Source organism: Phascolarctos cinereus, unplaced genomic scaffold (genome assembly GCF_003287225.1).
Source record: "Phascolarctos cinereus isolate Bilbo 61053 unplaced genomic scaffold, phaCin_HiC Scaffold_9;HRSCAF=440, whole genome shotgun sequence".
NCBI lineage: Eukaryota > Metazoa > Chordata > Mammalia > Diprotodontia > Phascolarctidae > Phascolarctos > Phascolarctos cinereus.
The window spans coordinates 247,168,988-247,177,973 of NW_027556402.1; the positions used below are offsets into that span (position 1 = coordinate 247,168,988).

The 8,986-nt window shown below is 35.6% G+C and overlaps 1 pseudogene; it reads right to left on the reverse strand.

Moving 5' to 3' along the window:
• Positions 1 to 1,651: 1,651 nt before the first annotated feature.
• On the reverse strand, positions 1,652 to 2,594 carry LOC110199468 (olfactory receptor 5F1-like; annotated as a pseudogene).
• Positions 2,595 to 8,986: the final 6,392 nt, after the last annotated feature.

Below are 8,986 nucleotides of genomic sequence, written 5' to 3' on the forward strand. Positions count from 1 at the left end.
TAAATATACTAGAGTGGTTACTGCAATGGTCTGTCATTTCCTTCTACTCATTTTACAGATGAGGAAACTGAGACAAATAGGGCTAAGTGACTTGTCCAGGGTCACACAGCTAGCAAGTATCTGAGGCCACATCTGAACTCATCTTCCTGACTTCAGCCTCAGTATTCTATCCACTGGGCCACCTAGCTGCTCCATATCTCAAGTCTGTCTGCCACTAAATCTATCATTGATAAATCTATAAAAATGTTGTTTCTTAATGACTGTGCTGAGCATGTAATGCTTCCTATACCTAAAACTCCAATGATTTCCCATTATCCTAGAATTTAAAACCAATTAAAAAAATGTCCTCTGTTTTGATTTTCAAGCCCCTCAGAATTTAGGCTTAATCTACTTTGTGTATGTGTGTGTGTGTGTGTGTGTGTGTGTGTGTGTGTGTGTGAGAGAGAGAGAGAGAGAGAGAGAGAGAGAGAGAGAGAGAGAGAGAATTGGGGTTGAGTGACTTTCCCAGAGTCACACAGCTAGGAAGTATTATGTGTCTGAGGCCAGATTTGAACTCAAGTCCTCCTGACTCCAGGGCCAGCGCTTGATCCACTGAGCCACCTAGCTGCCCCTTAATCTACTTTTACAAGCTAATTTACACTATTCCACCTGACCCATTCTATTGTCCAGACAAACTATTCTTTGTGCGATCATCATATGCATCGTTTCATTTCCAACTCCATTTCTTGGCATGGACCATCACTCATGCTTCGAATGAACTCCTTCCTCATCCATTACTTTTGGCATCCACAATTCTCCAAAGGTAATGTGCAAGTGCCACCAACTTCAAAATTCTTTCCTCATTTCCACATCCTCCTGCTCTTTAACTTACCAGGTTTAAACTTCATATTTACATATATGTGTATATATGTATGTATGTGTATGTGTATATTCTTCTTGTAATGCAGTAGGAGACCCTTGAGGAAACTGCCTGGGTGATTTTTGTCTTTCTAGTTTCAATGCCTAGCTTGTTCCAGGTCATGAAGTAAAGTTTTTATTAAATAATTATTTCTAAAGGCAAAAATTCATATATCAATGTACCTTGAATTGTGAGGTGGGTCACAACAATCATATAAATCAGTGGCTAAAAACAATTTACTTATATCTAGTTCAGACATCTTATCGCCTCTGAAATTCTACAATTTTATGAAAAACTTTTAAAGGGAGAACTAGATTCTTAAAACGTTTTTATTAATCATCTTACCAAATCAAATTTAATTTTCACTCAACTGATGAAAATAGATGCAAACGAGAACCCTGGAAGCCTGGGTTTTGAAGATAATGAAAAGAGTACAAAAAAGGAGCTGTTGAAAAATAATGTAACACATTTCCACTATTCATTAAGAAGAATCTCATCAAAATGCATATGGTTTAGTAGAAGGCTTATTTTCAGTTCAATTAACATCTGCCCTAAATTTTTTTTTTAAATTACAGCACTACCTGGGGCCAACATCCATTCATCCAGAAAAATAGAACTTACTTCAACAGCAATAATTGAATTATATGACTGTTATTCACTAGCCTAACCAAATTATCCTATCTAATCTATTAAAATATTTTACACATCATTATATAACTAATTCTACACATCTTTCCCTGAGCAAACATGCAGTCAAATGAATACAGGAATCATTTTTCTCCTAACCACATTCTTTAAGGCCTTCTTTACCTCCTTATTTCTCAAGCTATAGATCAGAGGGTTCAGCATGGGGATCACCATTGTGTAGAACACGGAGGCTACTTTGTCTTGATTCAGTGAGTAGCTAGAGCTGGGTCTCAGATAAGTGAAGATGGCAGTTGCATAGAATATAATGATGCTGTGAGATGAGAGGCACAGGTTGAGAAGGCCTTGCGCCTTCCTTCCTTTGAATGCATGTGTGTGATAGAGACAAGAATATAGACGTAGGAAGTGAGGATGATAAGCACTGTGCCCACCATATTTACTCCAGCACACATAGAAAAAATGCTTTCATTCGTGTGCGTGTCAGAGCAGGAAATTTTAAAGAGTGGGGGACTATCACAGAAAAAATGATGAATAACATTTGAACCACAAAATGATAAGCTACTTAATAACTTGTGTTGATCATTGAATTAAGTAATCCTGCTGTGTAGGCCCCGGCAGCCATCTTTAGGCAGATGGTCTTAGACATAGTAACACTGTAAGTAGTGGGTTACAAATGGCTACATACCGGTCATAGGCCATTAATCCAAAAAGGATACTCTCTGTAGTGGCTAAGGCAATGAAAACATACATCTGTAGAAAACAACCAGCAAAAGAGATGGTTTTCCTTTTAGACATTAAATCTGCCAGCATCTTTGGAGCAATAGTGGATGAATAACACACATCAGTAAATGACAAGTTGCTCAGGAAGAAATGCATGGGAGTGTGGAGTCGAGAGTCTAGTATGATGAGACACAATCATTCCAATATTACCTAGAACAGCGAGAGTATAAATTGCCAAAAATAGCACAAAGAGGATAACCTGAAGTTTTCTAGAGTCCGTTAAGCCCAGCAGGATGAACTCAGTCACTGCGGTGTGGTTTTTGCCAGACATTTATTTAATATATGTGCATGTGTATTTTTTTGAATCAATTTTCTTCAGAATGTAATGGTATTTCAGATTCCCTATGGAATGATCTGCAGAAACAAGAAGCAGTTTGAAGTAGGACTTTAATTTCCTGAAGAAAAGAGAAACATAATATCAAATTGAGCTACTGTAGCAAAGAGACAAAAATGGCTTTAGCAGAGAATCATAAGACAGTGTGGTGTACGGGAAAGAGCAGTTAATTTGGGATCAGACTTAATTACTATCTGTGTCACTTTTCATGAGTCACTTAATCATTTTACCCCTGTGTGTCCTCAGTGACAAAAAAGGGAGCTGAACTCAGTTATCTCTATGATCTCCTTCACGTCTAAATCTAGTGACCTGAACTTTAATTGGTGAAAATCAACATAAATAGTGAACGCTTAAACACTACGTATCCTTTTCCCTGTTCCCAAGTGAAATTCCTACTTTGGTAATATATAGAGTTCAAAGGAGAGGAATTACCTTGTTGAAACTCTTCCACCGTTTCCTTTTCCAACTGTCTTAGAGTTACTTTAGGTAAATAATTTACACAGCCTGCAGTCTTGATTTTTGGTATCATTGTGATCATATAGGTCAGTCAGTAAGCATTTATTGAACTTCTACTATGTGTCAGCCACTGTGCTAAACACTGGGAATACAAAAATAAATTAATAAATAAAAGTTAAAAGACAGTCCCTGCCTACAAAGAGCCCGCAATCAAAAAGAGTAAATGAGAACCCAGCAAACAGGTACAAACAAGCTATATCCAGGATAAGTAGGAATAACTAACTGAGGGAAGACACTAGAATTAAGAGAGGGTAGGAAAGGCTTCCCGTGGAAGGTGGGATTTTATTTGTGACTAGAAGGATGACAGGAAAGCCAGGAGGTGAAAATGAGGAGGAAGAACATTCATTGTTTAATCCTAACTTCAATATTTTATCCAAGTCTTCTATGGAGGAGAAAAGATCAAATTGAAAAAAAGAAGAAATGCATTTTCTTTCTCACTTCTAAAAGATGCTGAGTTCTCTCCTATATTCTATATTGAGAATTAAGCTTAACTATGCAGAGGAGGGAGAGTCATTTACCAAAAGCCCTGGAAGCAAATATGAAAAGGATTCCCTCATTTCCTGGCCTTGTCTGATTGATGGAATAATATTCTCTTCCCTTATAAAGCCATTAGGACACTACTGTTCATAGAAGCTCTGAATCCCTTTTGTCAAAGTCTTCTATGATGATTATCACCTTAGTTCAATTTTATATTCTCCTTTTTATGAAGTCTTTCACAGAGTTTAGTGATTTTCAGTTTGGGATCACAATCATTGAATCACATTGATTTCCCATGATGCAATCTCTTGAAATGTCTCTTTATGTCCCCAGGGTTACTAAACTGACTAACAGATGATTGTAGTACATTTTGCCTGAGCTCATAAGAGTTCCCTTTGGATCAATTAAAATATATCTTATTGACTGCCATTGGAGGATTTCTCCCCGTGATATTGCCAGGCTGATGTTATCAGGGAATGTGAGGAATCAGCAGAGAAAATGGATTCTCACACCCATGATGTTTTGAAAGTCATTCCCAAAAGGCAGATATTTATGAAACTAGAAAGATTCTTTGAGAATTTATGATATAAGTCTATGGAAAAGCACACTAGATATTACCTAATATAATCACTTTTGTTTATAATTGAGGAAACTGAGACCCAAGGAAATTAAATTATTTGTTCATGATCATGCAGATAGCAAGTAGTAAAGCTGAATATTGAGTCTAACCCCTCTGTCTCCAAATTAATTCTACAATTAAGTGTAAAATGATTCCACAATTTTTTACCCTTAAAGCTTGGGGCGTGCTCCTCTCTCCCCATTCCTTTTCTGAATTCCTAGATTGGTAGAAGATTAATCATAATGACGTCAATTATTGTGCCAAAACATATACATTTACTAGCATTTGGTACTTCTAGCCATTAATGTGATTTTATTTCACAGGAAGGATGAGGTTCAACATGTTTTTGAATTCACCCTGGCAATTGTGCTTCAGAAGACTAGTTCTGAGATAACTTCCTGTTTCTGTTTCAAAGAAAATGGACTGTTCTGTCTTCCCACTCTCTTTCCTTCTTTGTGCTGATATTGACTTGACCAATTAAGGAGTGTGGTTAGTGCATATCCCCAGTCAGTTTTGGTCTGAGGCCCCTGCTAACCTTGTTTCATCTCTCATAGTTGATATATCTCCTTTCTATCCTTTCTGTATTATCTTTATTTCTAGTTATTTCATCTTGCTACAATAAAAAAAAATTACATGACATGACATCTTTAACTAGAAGGTTAAGTTATCCCTTACAAAGAAATAAAAGCAGTAATATATTCAATATGACAGATATTGCATAATTGTGCATATGCAACTTTATCAAGACACAAGCAGTTCTCAGGAACCACACAGGTCATTTCAAATACTAGAGTTCCAGGAAATATCCCGGTTTATTTGTTGAGATCCCAAAGCTGGTCATTTTCCTAAAGAGAAAGGGAGTCAAAAAAAAAAAGGATTGTAACTTTCTTTTTAAAATATTTTTCCAATTAAGTGTAAAAATAATTTTTAATAGGACTTGAGGTAGGGTAATTAGGAGAAGGTTTGAATTTTGGTGAGGAAGATAACAAGCCTTACTTGTTCTTTTAAGAAGTGGTATTTCCACTCCTTAAGAAATGGAGTGGGCTCTGCTGTCTTTTACCTTAATGCCAACAACCCTTATCTATAGCTCTTTACATGAGGAACATAAGCTTGCCACTCACCCAGTTCTATGGTGGCGGTGGGAGATACCACTCTATTTTCTTTAGTAGGAGAGGAATTTCTTACTTACAAGAGTCTTAACTGTGATCAGCAATTTGGGTCCCAAAGAGACAAACGTAGTTTCCAGGAGACATTGTTTTTGGATTATAAAACAACCTGTCAGATAAGTAGAACTCAAAGATATTTAATCTTTATCTGAATTACTTCTTGCTACTCATAAGAAACAATATCTCTTCACAATCCTCTATCTCAAGCAGGTTTAGATTTTCCACTTTAATCTACATCATTTTCCAATCACCCATCTGTATCTATTCCAAATTCCCTTTAGTGATTGCCTTTCAACAAATCATCAAATGCTATCTGGGGCTGAGGTATAGTTTATAATTTTTTTATAGCCCTCTCCTATGACCTACTGCCACCTTGAGCAAATAAAAATGATATGAGAAGGCATTAAACAAAAGAAGTCACTGAAATCTGCCATGGAGCTTTTTACTCAAACTTAGTTTTGTCCTGTTTTTACCACATGTATGGAATCCTTTCTATTCCTTACATGTCATCTATCACATTTTTGTGGGCATCAAACTTCCAGCTTATACCCAGTTAAATTAATTTGTAAAATGAATAATCTTAAATGTGTAAACTTCCACTTAAGGAATCACCCATTACAGGCTCCATGCTCACTTCAAATTCGGGTTATCACCCACCAGATCACTTCTCCATCACTTTGCCTTTTCCTCAGCAGCCTTTTTTCCCTCTGTAATACCTCCAGCTATTGGCTTCTTGATCAAATGGATGAGTTTCTGTTTAACCTCTTTCGCTTCTTTAAGCTGTTTAACTTCTTGTTAAATGGATGAGTTTCTATGTGAGGAAGCATCATGCTGCCATCCTTGAGGGCAAGAACTTCCTCTCTCCATCCTTTTCTTCCTACCTTTGAACTCTATTTCTGTCTCTAACTCTATCTCTGTGTCTCTGTCTCTCTGCCTCTGTGTGTGTGTGTGTGTGTGTGTGTGTGTGTGTGTGTGTGTCAGAAATTATTATTGACTTCACATTCCCTTCAAGGCTTTCCTTTTCCATTCAATTCAACAAGAATTTAAAGACCCTACTATCATCATAAAACCATGCTACATGTTAGGGACCTAAACAAAAAAAAGATAAAAGAGTCTTAGTGTTTCTTCTATATAGAAGAACCACATGATAGTTTCAGTTTCTGGGTTATGGGGATAGAGACAAAAGGTTCAGAAAAGTAAAGCTTTGGTGCTATGGAACACAACATGTGCCTCAGTAATTTTGCTGCTCTGGTACCTCTCTACCAAGATGAGTAACATTAAGAAAGAATATCTTTAAGAGAGTATCTCTTTTAGCCCAAGTAATATTGGTTATGGGGTACGTTTTCTAAATAGAAGTACATATACATATACACACACACACACACATATTTACACACATACATGTGTATGTGTGCATATATATCTGTGTGTATATATATGCATATATGCATACATACACACATACATATGTAAGTATATATATAATGTGTGTACATGTGTATGTGTACATGTGAGTGTGTGTGTGTGTGTGTGTCTATGACCAAAGTGAATCATGTTACTGTGGTTCATCCTCAGCTACTGCTTCATGTGGAGAGGAACAGCTTGGTGTCAATAGATAGAAGGTGAAATATTTTACACTTGTAGACATTTTGAACTTCTGACAAGTTGTAGAGTGTTAGTTTTAAAATATCCAGTAATTTACAAAACTTGAGTTCTTCTAATTCTTTTCTATGTTACCACTATGGTTGCCTGCAAGAAGCTGTGATGATTTACTGAGTTAACAATTCCTTCATGTATTTTCTGATATTTTGTATCTCAGAGTCCAATTTTCCAGGACCAGTCACAAAAGGTCAGGAATTTCTGAAGCAGTTTCTATGCATCATTGCCAAGTACTCCTTTTACCACACTCATTTCATAGTATAGTCATTTTATGACTTTTCTTCTTTTTTTTTCTTTATTTATTAGTTTATTTTTTAACTTTGAATTTTATTAATCTCTCTGATTTTCAAGTTATTTGGAGTTTAATTGATGATTTTTTAAAAAATATTTTTTTCAATTTTTTTAGTTACATGAACAATTTATTGATTTGCTTTTCTTCTTTTATATTGATGTAAGCATTTAGACACATAATTTTCCCTCAAATACTGCTTTGGAAGCATGCCACAAATTTTAGCATATTTCCTTCTTGCTTGCATTATCTTTGATGATACCATTCATTGTTTCTGTGTTTCATTCTCATATCCACTTATTCTTTAGAATTAGATGGATTCATTTCGGATTAATTTTTAATCTCTGCTTCCAAGGTCCTTTGTTGAATGCATATTTTTATTGTACTATGATATGAAAAGCATGAATTTAGTATTTCTACTTTTCTGCATTCGTTTTGTGGGTAAATGAAGGAGAGCCAATGAATTGGGCATGCAACTAAAAAAAACCGTACAAAACAAAACAAAGATCCTCAAAGACCTAAATAGAATTATTGAAAATCAAAGGAGAGATTAATAAAATTGAAAGTTAATACAATTAAACTAATTAATAAAACAAGGAGCTGATTTATGAAAAAAAATAATTTTTTTAAAAAAAGTATTGCTTAATTAGATTTATAAAGAAGAAAACTGAATGACCACTACCAAAAATAAAAGGCTAAATGGACCACCAATGAAGATGAAATCAGGCCATTTATTAAGAGATATTTGCCCAATTATGCACCAATAAAACTTACCACGTAAGTGAAATGGGAAAAATTTACAAATACATAAATTGCCCAGATTAATAAAAGGGGAAATAGAATATAATTGTATACTAGAAAAAAAAAAGAAATTGATCAAGTCTTAAATGAACTTCCTAAGAAAACCTCCATTGGGTGGCTATCACTTGGGAACTTTTTAGGAGAAAGGAAGATCATTAGAAGCTTTATGTATCATGTAGCTTTTATATAAACACTACTATATGCTTTACTGTAGAGGATGGGATTTTATTTGGGACTTCAAGGAAGCCAGGGAAGCTAAATCATTCCAGGCATAGGATTCTTAGCCAGGAGCTGAGAGATTGAGTGTCTCATTTGTGAAACAGCAATGAGGCCAATGTTATTGGATCAAAAGTAAGGGAGCATAATCAGAGAGCAAGGTTTAAGAAAACTAGAAAGATAGGAATGGATTAAGTTGTAAAGCACATTGAGTGTCAAATAGAGAATTTTGTAAGTGATCCTATAGGCAATGATGATTCACTGAAGTTTATTGAGCGGAGGTATTTGACATAATTGGATTAGTGTTTTAGGAAATATCTTTTGTGGCTTGATTAATGACTGATTGGATTGGGGAAAGAGTTGAGGTATGCAGACCCACTAGAAGGCTATTGCAGTAATCCAGTTGTGGGGTGATAAGGACATGAACTACAGTGCAGTGTCAGAGAAGAGACATGTGCGTATTGGAGAGTTATTGCAAAGATTAAATTGACAGGTTTGGCAATAGCTTAGATATGAGAGGTGAGAAATAGTGAGGAAGTCAGGATGAGTCCTATGTGTGTATGTATGCATGCTCTCAAATACCCAA